We start from the raw sequence: 12559 nt of genomic DNA, 5'->3' as shown, positions 1-12559 counted from the left end.
CATGGCCACGTATCAGAATCCCCTTCCTTGCTTGAACTGAGTAATGCACACATGAATATAGGGGCCATACTGGCTGGCCACTCATCTGCAGGGAGACACGTCAGGCTGCCTCTTGGCTATCATGAACGTACTGTCGTGAGCCCTGGAGAGGAGTCTCTGCTTTCTGCTGTTTCCAGTGGGGAGCTGGAGTCTATAGCAACCCCTTGCTTAACTTTAATGTTTTTTTTAGAAGATTTATTTATTTTATGTGTATGAGTACACTGTCGCTGTCTTCAGACACACTAGAAGAAGGCATCGGATCCCATTACAGATGGCTGTGAGGCACCATGTGGTTGCTGGGAATTGAATTCAGGACCTCTGGAAGAGCAGTCAGTGCTCTTAACCACTGAGCCATCTCTCCAGCTCTAAATTTAAGTTCTTAATTATATTCTATGTATTCCGTGAAGGCACGCATGCGTGAGCCCTAACATGTGCCTGGAGCCTAGAGGACAACTTATGGGAGTTGGTTCTCTCCTTCCACCTAGGGAGGGCTGGGTAGACGGTGCCTTTACACTTACCTTTAAATAAATCATTCCTATGAATGATGTATGAATTGTACAAAGGCTTCACTATGAGGCTTTTCACATGTGTGTGAAATGTATTGTGGTAGCATTCGGGCTCTCTTGCATCCATCATCCTTCCTGTTGCTCTCTTTCATGTTAAGTATCTCTCTTCCGTCATCATGTTCTCTTAAGTCTAGATGCTGCTGAGGAGAGAAACACGTGCTGCTTGTCTTTCTGGGCCGGGCGTATTTCAGGTAACACGATGATCCTCAATTCTGCCGTTCCCCAGCAAATGTCCTAACTTCATCATTGTTCAGCGCTGAGTAAAATTCCATTGTGTTTACACATCTTTTATTCATTCGCCTATTGATGGACCTTCAGGCTGGTTCTTAGAACTGAGCTGATTCGGAACAGCGCAGCAACAGGCATCGTGGTGCACGTGCCTCTGCGGCAAGCCGGCTTAGAGTCCTTCTGGGGTGCGCTCAGGAGTGGGCCGGCTGAACCACATCAAAGCCCTTTCTTCAGCTCTCGGAGGAACCTCCAACACTACTTTCTGCAGTCGCTGGACTTGTTTCCTTTCTCGCCGGCAGCGAACAAGAGTGCCTTTTCCATAGCCCCTCCCCAGCATGTTATCAACAACGCTCTTAAGAACAGTCATTCTGTGTGATGCGTCTCAAAATCTTTAAACAAAGATTGAAAACAAAGTTGTCTGTGACTGTGTGTGTGCACGTGCACACACATTTATGCAGATGCCCTTGGACGATGCCTCAGAAGAGGGTACTGGATGTGCCTCGCCATCTTTCCAGTTCCCTCCGGGTAGCTTCCATCCGCATTCCCCAGACAGCTGAGGAAGCTGACATTTCCCCCCATACACTTATTGACCATTTATGTTTCCTTTTGAGCACTGTCTGTTCACCCAAGGCTTAACTTTTTTAGGACCCCCACCCAAACTGCTTCCACTGGGCCCTCATCTTATTCTTCCCTTGGCAGGGTAGAAGGGTCCGAGTTCCTCACACCTTCCTTGGGACTCGGTTCTGTGACTCACAACCATCATGAAGACACCGTGAGCTTCTTAGGTCAGTTCTGGGGTGGTAAAAGTTATTGTTACATAGCCTCTTGTCTTTATGAAGACCATCTGAGGCAGTGCCCAGGAGCCAAACCCCTCTCCCAGGAAATGCAGATGGCGAGGTTTCCACCCAACTATGGATGTTGGCTCACACTCAGGTGTCCCCTGCAATGCTCTGGAGTGGTCCACAGGTAAACTCCATGCAGTAGGTAGGTGGCTCTGAGGTTGAAAAGGCCTGAGCACAGTGGCAGTGAAGTTGGTCTCTGGAAGGGCGACTCAAGGAGGCAGCTGAAAATTATCACCACGGGAGCCCTGCGTGCTGGAGGTGGGCACGACCTGAGAAGGCACCATCATTTCTGCTTCGGAAGCTCAGTTGGTATCCCGATGGCCCAGCTGGGTTGTAGTAAACTACACAACCGCCAAGGGCATAGAAGGAAGAGGAGCCCTCAGAGTTTATTTGTGAATTGGGTGCATTTAACACTCTCAAAGAGCTGGGGTGACAAAGCCAGGCTCTTTCATGGGAATCTCCTTTCCCTCTTCCTAAGAACTTCCCTCCCCTTCTTTCCTCCTTGCTATACTCTTCCTTTTCCCCTCCCCTCCCTCTTCCTTCTCCATTTCTTCCACCTCCTCCTCTCTCTTCGGTAGTGTTGAGGACGGACGCAGGGCCTCATGGGTGCTTTCCTTAGGGCCATCACTCTTCTGTTTTCGGTAGCCAATGTTCTTGAGAAAGTCAATCTTGGAACAAACATTGATCCCTGCACTACTTGTTATAGATGCTACTTTAAAAAAGAAAAGATAAACAGATGGCTTTAAAAGAGTTATTTATTTATTCTATGTATACGAGTGCACTGCAGCTGTCTTCAGACACACCAGAAGAGGGCATCGGATCTCATTATAGAAGGTTTTGAGTCACGCTGTGTTGCTGGGATTTGAACTCAGGACCTCTGGAAGAGCAGTCAGTGCCCTTAACCGCTGAGCCATCTCTCCAGCCTGACCGCTCACACCGTGTAAGGAACAGAACTCACTGCTCTTTCGTTTACTCATGAGGCGTGCCCACGGCACACATACCTAATCCCATGTTCTCCTCACCCCAAACTCATGAACAGTCCCTTCCCTCTGCCCTCCATCCGCGGCACGGTAACCACTTCCCACCTCTAGGAAAGTGCTAGTTTGGAGTATTTCTTATAAACAAACCATACAGTAATTATCCTTTCGTGCCTGGTTGCCTTCGTTTAAGCTTCGCCCACATTGTGATGAAAATCAGTACTTCCTTTTCTTTACTATTTATTATTCTGCTGTATGGGCGTACCACATTTTGTTTACCCATCGCCTACCGATGGACATTTGGTGTGCATGCTGCTACAAGTAGAGGTTCTCGACCTAGGGGTCAAATGATCGCTTCACAAGGGTCGCCTAAGACTGTTAGAAAACGCAGACATTTACATTCTGATTTGTAACAGTAGCAAAATTACGGTTACAAAGTAGCATTGAAAATAATGTTATGGTTGGGGGGAATCACCACATCAGGAGGAGCCATACTAAAGGGTATTAGGAAGGCTGAGAACCATCGTGCTATGAGCGTTTTATTGTGCATGGGTATCTGTAGAGGAGTATGTTAAGAGCTCTTTTTGGGGTAGAACTGTGTCATGTGGCAACATGTTGAACCACACCTGTACACATGTGCACACACACACACACACACGTTAAAAAAAAACTGACAGACTCCACAAGAACTATGCCTCTCCCACTCGATTAGGATAGTGGGTTTTTTTGTTTGTGTGGTTTTCAAGACAGGGTTTCTTTATGTAGCCCTGGCTGTCCTGGAACTAGCCCTGTAGCCTCAACATCACACAGATCTGCCTGCCTCTGCCTCCAGAGCTCTGGGATTAAAGGTGTGCACCACCATGGCCTGGCAATTTGGATAGCTTTAAGTTACCTGAAAAACATGAATGTCAGTTAGGGCAAGGGATCGGCCAGTAAAATGCTTGCTGTGTAAGCCAAGGACCTGAGCTTGGACCTCCAGGACGCCCTGGAAAGCAAGCCGTGGCAGGGTGCCTGTAATCTCAAAGTCAGGAGGCAGAGGAGAGATCCCGGAAGCTCCTAGCCAGTTGGTGAGTTCTGCATTTGATGAAAGCCCTGCCTCAAAAAAGAAGCGTGAGGGGCAGGTGAGCAACATCCTCAGTGTTGGCCGCTGGCTGCCAAATCTGTGCACACTCGCACGCACACTCACGCAAACGAGAATGCCCAACAAGTGGCTTCCAAAGCCGAGAGTAAACCTCACATCACTGCCTTACCCTTGGGCAAATATGGCTCACTGAACAAATACTCCTAGAAACTCTGTGGTCTTGGGACATTTTTTTATGTTACACAGGTCTGGAAATGAATTGTTCTGCAATTCTCGTGATTTTGGAAATAGCAGGTGCCAAGGTGTGCAGACCTCGGATTGGCAGGGGTGGGAACAGAATGCCCCAGCCCATCCATCCTCTCACCCCTAGCATGCATGGCTTTGGGGGAAGGGCATCATCCCTGACCTTGAAGTAGGACAGGCAGGGGTGGTGGCACTTGGTAGACTGCCTGTCCCACAGGAAGCCCTGGGTGCCATCCCCAACCTCCATAAACTGGGGGGAGGTGTTGCATCCCTAAAATTCCAGCAGGAGGACTAGAGTTCTCCTCCACCACATGTTAAGTTTGAGGCCACAAGTCACCCCCCACCCCACCCCACTCCACCCCTAAAAAAGGAAAAGGAAGGGGAGGAGCTACCCTCTAAGCCAAGCCAATCCTGGAAACTCATTTTCTTAACAGTGGAACTTCTTGCCAAGGAAGGAAAGAAATCTTTACAAAACCTGCTCCATCCTGGGCTGGCTTCTCTCTGCCCAGCAAGGAGTTCCAGGATTTAGACCCCACGCACTGAGTCCTCACAGCAACTCTGCTATGGCAGTGTCTGTCTATGTCACTGTTTGGCTTAGGAAGAAACTGGTTCTCAGGAGGGTTAGGTCACTTGTCTGTGGTCACCAAGCTAGTTAAGTAGTAAATTCCAGGATCCCCTTAGTCATTCATTCATTTCCTCATCCCCAGCTTGGGAGTCAGAGGGAAGGCCACTTCTAAGTCTGGGCCTAAGGATCATGGGAAAGGAAGTGACTTTCTCCATACCTGCCTGTTGCTGATGGTTTTTTAGCTTTGCTAGGACAAAAAAAAAAATTTTTTTTTAATGAGGTGAGAGAAGACAGAGCTACTGAGAAAGAGAAAGAGATTGTGGGGAAGGCAGGGAAAGTCACTGAGGGTGTCAACATTAGAAACCAAAAGCCATGGGGGCTGGAGAGATGGCTCAGCAATTAAGAGCACCTGACTGCTCTCCCAGAGGTCCTGAGTTCAATTCCCAGCAACCATATGGTGGTTCACAACCATCTGTAAAGAGATCCGATGCCCTCTTCTGGTGTGTCTGAAGACAGCTACAGTGTACTTATATATAATAAATGAATAAATCTTAAAAAAAAAAAAGAAAAGAAAAGAAAAGAAAAGAAACCAAAAGCCTGAGGTCCCCTACCTGCACCTAAGTATCCCTCCCACACAAATCCAACATAACTATTAAATAAAGCATGCCCACTCACGGATGTCCTTGAGGTTTGAAGTATAAATTAAAATTAATGAGTCCATCCCATTTGGACTCAGAAAATGTGTGGGTAGCAGAGAGGGATTCCTGCAGCTGACAGCTGATGTGACAGCAATTTCATGAAAAGGAACAAGGGAGCGTCCCTGCCTTCAGGGTTGAATGTATCTGAAGGTGACTGATTTGATCCACCAGCCAGAAACACCGAATGCAACAAGAGCTGGAAACAGAGCCTCCTGGGAGAAAAATCCCTTTCTCCTGACAGCAGAAGAAAGGGAGATGTCAGATGGGTTGACCTGTCTATTGGGTGGAGCCCAGCTCACACACCATGAGAAACATGATTCCTAGCAGAGCCACAGAAGCAACGCCTTCAAGTAAGTGGAGCTCTTGAAACAGCTCAACAGGGCAGAGGGCCTCGCCGCCAAGCCAGACAGCCCGAGTTCAATCCCCCTATATGTTGGAATACACTCCTTCAGGTTGTTCTGACTGGCATTGTGTGCCATGTGTGCATGGACACACACAAACATGCACAAAAGCACCCACAAATGCATCTGCAAATACAACAAGGTCTTAACTCTACCGTTCTAATGACTCAAATGTTTTAGGACACAGTGAAGTGACTACTCCACCTTTGAAGACATATAGAGAGTATGTTAGCCATGGATACCCCGATCCCCACTCCACCCCAGAGCAAAGTCACGAAGTAGGATGGAGACAAGGCTCTAGCCATCCCCTTTCCTTTCCCTATTTCTTTCTGTTACAGGACCTTCCTCCATCTCCAAAGGGAGCTGTTTCCAGATCCTGCTGGCAGCCCCAGGAGGAGCAAGGCCTTTCTTGCCTTCTCCTCCTGGGCAGATGGGATTTGCATACTGACATATTGTGAATCCAGTCACCCAGGTAACGGGGCTCCAGTTAGCAACAGCGGAATGAAGGTCAGCTCAGTTCCTTCTAAAATTAGAAGTAAAGCAGATCTGATTTTTTAACTGTTCAAGGTAGGATGCCCAGCTAGATGTGCAGATGCGATTCTTAGAATGAATTTTCAGACAGGAGACTCCAACTGTGTGGGATGTGACCTTGGGACTTTCCTGTCTACATTACCCTACTGTGGCTCCTGACATTAGAGGTAACCCTGGTCTCCCCAGCGTTTGGGATCTGTTTGGTCCACACCAAGCAGTTTAGACTTCCTGAAGTCTGTCATGTTCCCCTGGTTTTCCTTTAGCTCCACTTCAACAGCCAGACAAATCCTCAAGCTCTTACTCACTTGAGAAGAAGGGAATGCTTTGGGGAAAAAATATAACTAACTCTCTCTCTCTCTCTCTCTCTCTCTCTCTCTCTCTCTCTCTCTCTCTCTCTCTCCCTGAGAACCAGAGCCCAGGCAGGATACCCGAAGATGGTAGAATTCTGTGACTTACTTAATTCTGTGGGGAAATCTGGGGGTGGTAAGAGACCAAAGAAGACAGAGGCAACGAAAACAATGTTATGTTTGGGGCAGGGGACACCACAACATGAGGAACTGTATTAAAGGTCACAGCAATCGGAAGGTTGAGAAACACTGGAGAAGACTATTCTTGGTCTTGCTATATGGTCCAAGGACTTAGAAACTCAACTTCACTCAGCAGTTCTTTCCTGATGGGTGTTCAAAAGACAGTGCGATAGAAATTCACTAACTGGCATCATTGGTTTCTTGGCTTTGCACATGTTAAACCTGGTATTTCTAATGATTGTTTTTTATTTTAAAAAGAAACTCAACTTCGAATAAACGAACGAACGAACGAATGAATGAATGAATCCTGCTCCACAGGCAACATTATTTTTTAGGCTCCTTCGGAATGGAGGGCATAGAAGGTGCTTGGCAGTGCCTCTTAGGGGTGGGTGGTTAAGATGGCTCTCATTGCCTCCAGGAGAGTTAGCCAATGGCTACAATAATGTTCTGGTCATTTGAACACATGGGGACTATTCTTTCCTTCTACACTTACATGTAGAGTATACTCATGTACACAGGTAGAGTACACTGACATGTGCACACATGCCATGTGTGTATTGGTGAACACACAGCATGTATATGTGAGTGTTTCAGTGACTCTCAAGACAAGATCACCTACCACTCTTCAGATGCCTTTTGTTTCTTATTGCCTGGAAGGCCAGGCTGGCTGACTAGTTAGCGCCAGGGATCCAGCTTCCTCTGTCACCCACCTTACCATTACTGGGGCCACAGGCACAGCTCACGGCTTTTCACAGGGATTCTGGGTATCAGCGCACAGGTCTTCATAACTGTGAGGTGACAACATTCCCCAGACAGGAAATACCCTTCTCTGAGGCAAGGAACAAGCTCCTACTTTTAAGAGAGATGGTTCTACTTTACATTGCCTACTTTTAGCAGAGATGGTCCTCTAGAAATATGCCCTCCCCAAAACAGACAAGGCCAGAGAGGAGTCACCAATGGTGCCCTGAGGTGAAGAACCTGGACTATAAAGAGGAGTGTGGTGAATGGGGTTGACCAGATGGCTAAGGAGTAAAGGCACTTGCCACAACACCTGAAGACCTGAGTTCTGTTTCCAGGATCCACATGGAAGGAGAGCCAACTCTTTCAGGCCACCTTCTGTCCTTGAAATACCATGACATACACAGTCCCAGATACAATAAAATAAAACATAATAATTTTTTTTGTAAAGAGAGGAAGACCAAGAACTCAGACTCAGAGAGGTCAGCAGCAACCACTTTGAATTCCTGTTTCTCTAGAAAAGTTGGAAATCAAGATTTTTGTACCAGCTCAATTAAATACACACACACACACACACACACACACACACACACACACACACACACACACACACACACACACACGTGCAAGTGCCAACACAACGGACTGAAGAGATGGCTCAGCAGTAAAGAACGCTTGCCACCTGTAATCCCAGCGAGGATCCAACACCCCCCCCCTTGTAGGCGTGCATTCTGTGGACACCTGTGCTCATGCATGCACATACGCACCGCACCACGCCCCCACAGACACTTAGGAATAATTACAAGTAAATCTTAAAAAAAAAAAAAAAAAAAAAAAACCCACACTATTCTGTGAGAACATGCGAGATCGGAGAGTGGCGCCTAGTCTTGTAGTTTGTAGCCAGCTGACTCGTGAAGCTGGTTACAGTAAAAAGAGCCATCGGAGGTATTCGATGAGAACAATGCTGTCAGTGTTAGTCACAGCCAAGCTGTCTCAGGAGTGTCTGCACTCTGGCCAAGCATGCCAGGGAGAAAGAAGACAGAAGAACTCAGCAGCCAGGCGTAGCGGCTCTTACCTATAATCCCAGCAGCTGGGAGGCTCAGGCAGAACGATGGCCGAGGCTTTGAAGCTAATTTGGACAGCACACTCATCCCCAGAGTAAAGCTGTGAGAGTCATGGTATGGCTACATTTCCAGAAGGTTCCCAGCACCCTTCTCCCTCTGCAGGCTGATACTGATCTAAGGTGGGGCAGGGTGGGGCACCCCTGTGATCTCAGCCCTTCCAAAGCAGAAGCAGGAAGATTAGAAGTTCAAAGTCGTTTTTGGGCTATCTAACAAGCTAAGGCGAGCCTGGGCCACAAGGAACTGTGACTTAAAATTTAATAAATATATAAATAATAGGAAAACGGGCAAAGCATGGGGCTCAGCTGGCTCAGTGTTTACCATGCACAAAGGCTCCGTTCAATCCCCAGCCTCAAATAAACCACTTGTGGTGGTCCCTGCCGGTCATTCTTGAACTTGGGACGTGAAGGCAGGATACGTGAAGAGTTCAAAGCCAGGCTGCATTACATGAGACCCTACCAAAAGGAAATGGGGTGGGGTGGGGTGGGGAGGGGAGGGAGGGAGGGAGGGAAGGGAAGGGAAGGAAGGGAAGGAAGAGGGCTGGGGATGAGGTGAAATATAACAATATATACTCTGGCAATAGCAAAGGTGTGTGTGTGTGTGTGCGTGTGTGCGTGTGTGTGACATGTTGGGGTGTGCATATTAGTATGTGTGCGTGTGTATGTGTAACATGTTGGGGTGTGCATTCGAGTGTGTGTGTGTGTGTGTGTGCTGCATGTTGGGTTGTGCATGTGTGTGTGATGCATATGGGGGTGTGTTGGGGCTCTAGGTTGATATCAAGAATCTTGGTTACTCTTCTAGCTTAGTCCTGAGCCAGGGTCTTTAATCAAACCCAGAGCTCACTGACATGACGAGTCTCACTAGCCGACTTGATCCAGCTCCTGAGGCTGGCATGACAAGTGGGCCACCAGGCTCACCCAGCACCTGCATGGGCTCTGAGGATCCTAACCCCAGTTCCTAAGCTTCATCGGCAAGCACTTAGCCACCGTCTCCCAGCCTCTTGTTTATTTTTAATTGAACAAATTTAAAACTTTTTATGTAATGTTTATGTGCCTAAACTGTGTTTGTGTGTGTGTGTGTGCGCGCGCGCGCGTGCAAGTGCTTGAAACCTGTGTGTGGTTCATGTTGCGTGTGCCACAATGTCTCACAAAGAGAGCCAGCCTCAAGGGTCAGCTGTCACTTTCCCCCTTGTCTGTGACAAATCTCACTCTGAACTTTGGACTAGCTGGCCCACAAGCTCCAGGGTACTCCTCTGCCTCAGCCTCCCATCTTTCCACAGGATCACCAATTACAGATGCCTGCAGCCATATTACGTAGCGCTGGGAATTCTAACTCAGAGACTCACTTTTTTTGTGTAGCAAGCACTTTACCCACTGAGCTTCCCAGCCCCATGCCAATCACTCACTGGCCCCGAGGGTATTCGCCATGTCTGCTCACCACAGGAATCACAGGAATGGTTTTTCCACCATAACCTGAATTAGGATAACTCTGCGTCCCTGCTTTCCTGCCTGGCCCTGGCAGCTGGCCTCCTCTGTCACCATGAACTGCATCTACCTGGTCAGGGTACTTCCTGTACGTGGAGCCACACAGGACCTTAGGGAGGACAGCCACGCTCTGGGCTGGGTAGTTTCTAAGATGGGGATATAAAGACCGTTGGGGATAGATTGAAAAGGTGGAAGCTCGGGGCTTTCTGTTTGTTTGTTTTCTTTCTTGTTTTGGTTTTGTTTAGAGACAATTTCACAGCGTTGCCCAGGCGGACCTGGAACACACAGCCTTCCCGGCTTCAGTCTCTCCCAAAGGCTAGGATTACAGGTGGTCGCACCATGCCCAGGTAGAAAGATGGAACGTTCTATGAGGCTTAAAGGCAGGACCAATGACGTGAGCCCGGCATAGCTGAGCATCCACCGTGGGAGCAGGAAGAGATCCAGGTTACCACTCTGACCTCAAAGAAGATACAGTAGAGCGTGAAGCTGGGCTCTGGAGACAATGGTGGCGGGCAGGATGCAGACGTACGACCAAGGGATGGGTCAGGTGACAGATCCAGAACGTAACCCAGCGCTGGGCCAGAGCCAACAATCCAAGGGAAGAATGGCTCCCATGGGTCCTCTGCCTTCTGCCTCCCAGCCTTCAGCTTGGCGACCTCACCTCTCCTACCAGAGTTTCGTGTAGAAACCCAGATAAAGCCACAATATGGCGCTCAACAGCAAGCGTGTAACAATCTTCTCCAGGGTACACAGCACACCCACCCTGCTCTAGAACTCACAGCTCTCCCGGGACTCTCGGGCTTCCTACTCCTGGTTCCGTTCAGCACGTGCCCTGGCCCACATACTTTTCGTCCACTTTACACAAACCTAGATACGTCCGGAGAGAGGGAACCTGAGCTAAGGAGGTGCGTCCACACGACAGGATGTCGCCATGTCTGTAGGGATTTTTCCTGGTTGCTGAATGATTTTAAGAGGGCTGAGCCCACCGTGGGGACCTGAGCCCACCGTGGGGACCTGAGCCCACCGTGGGGACCTGAGCCCACCGTGGGGACCTGAGCCCACCGTGGGGACCGTGGGAAGGTGGTCCAGGGCTGGATAAGAAAGGTCACTGAACAGGTAAACAAGCAGTGCTCCCCCGGAGGGCTCTGCTTCAGTTTCTGCCTCCAGGTTCCCGCCTTGACTTCGCTTGATGATGGACCTGCCCGCCAAACCAACCCTCCACTGGCGGCAGAAAGCGACCAAGAAGAGGCTCTCAATATGGCTTCGCATTCTACTCACCCTTTAAGGCCCCGCTTTGATCTTTCTTTGCCCAAGAGATGGAAATAAATCCCCGAAACAGGGGATGAAAGTATCCATCGCCTAGAAACCTAAAAAGCAGGGCTCTGTCCTTAAAATACCACTGCCGTTCTGCTCTACCATCTGATCATAAAATTCATTTGTTTTCATTACAGGAAAATTAGAATATGGAGAAAAAAAGTTTTGCTGATCCAGAAATAAACAATATTGACATTTAGGAACATATTCTTTCTAGTTTCGGGTTTTTTTTTTTTTTCTTTTTAAAAAGATGAAATGGAAATTACACTGAATATATATACCACTTCGTAATGTGCTTTTTCTAACTGAATATATTACCGGCACTTTCTATATCCTGAAGTAGTCTTCAAAATTATCAATGGTGAACGAAGGCGGGGTGGAAGGCAGCAGTTTCTCTGCACTGGAGCGGTAGGGCAGGAGGATTGAGTTCAAGGCATGACAGCCTGTCTCAAACACCAAAGGTAACGGGTTTTAACGTGACCTATATACATTATACACGTGTAGGAAATTGTCAAGGAACACGTGAAACAACAAACAAGCAGTTATCAGTGATTGGGTAAGAAGCCTCTTCGTAAGGGCACAAGCCAATGCCTCATCGCTGGCCTAAAGACTGCAAAAATTATTTTTAAAACTTTTTGCAGGGGGTTGGGGATTTAGCTCAGTGGTAGAGTGCTTGCCTAGCAAGCACAAGGCCCTGGGTTCAGTCCCCAGCTCCGAAGAAAAAAGAAAAAAACAAAAAACAAAAAAACCTTTTTGCTTAGCCCTCCATACTGCATACAGTAAGCACCCAGGCCATGTTTGTTAAATTAAATTTTCTATCACTATAAGACAAGGTGACGGTGTCAAATACCTTTAATATCAGCACTGGAAGAAGGTGGTGGATCTCTGGGTTCAAGGCCAGCCTGGTCTAGAGAGTAAGTTCTAGGACAGTTAGAACTATGCAGAGAAACCCTGTCTTGGAAAAACTGGGGTGGGGGGTGGGGGTGGTAAGCGGGGAGAGAATAGGACTGGGTATATAATTTGAAGAGAGAGTGCTTGCCTAACACACAAAAGGTACTATCCCAGGTAATACAGACACACACACACACACACACACACACACACACACACACACACACACACACACACACAGTCCAAGTCTGGATTTATTTTATCATTTAAAAAAATGCTTAAGGTTGGGGATTTAGCTCAGTGGTAGAGCGCT

At 48.0% G+C, this 12559-nt stretch overlaps 1 protein-coding gene and 1 non-coding gene across 3 annotated transcripts in view; one reads left to right on the top strand and one right to left on the bottom strand.

The window, feature by feature from the left end:
• Positions 1-12559, bottom strand: part of Pitpnc1 (phosphatidylinositol transfer protein cytoplasmic 1) — a 263465-nt gene that overhangs the window by 140611 nt on the left and 110295 nt on the right. The gene's annotated exons all lie outside the window — the stretch shown is intronic.
• LOC116910675 lies at positions 6805-6943 on the top strand. The gene has a single exon (XR_004389207.1). It is a non-coding gene; the product is annotated as a small nucleolar RNA SNORA8 (small nucleolar RNA).

Source organism: Rattus rattus, chromosome 9, assembly GCF_011064425.1.
Source record: "Rattus rattus isolate New Zealand chromosome 9, Rrattus_CSIRO_v1, whole genome shotgun sequence".
Lineage (NCBI taxonomy): Eukaryota > Metazoa > Chordata > Mammalia > Rodentia > Muridae > Rattus > Rattus rattus.
Note: the sequence above shows the minus strand (reverse complement) of the source record. Positions and strands in the feature narration are given on the sequence as shown.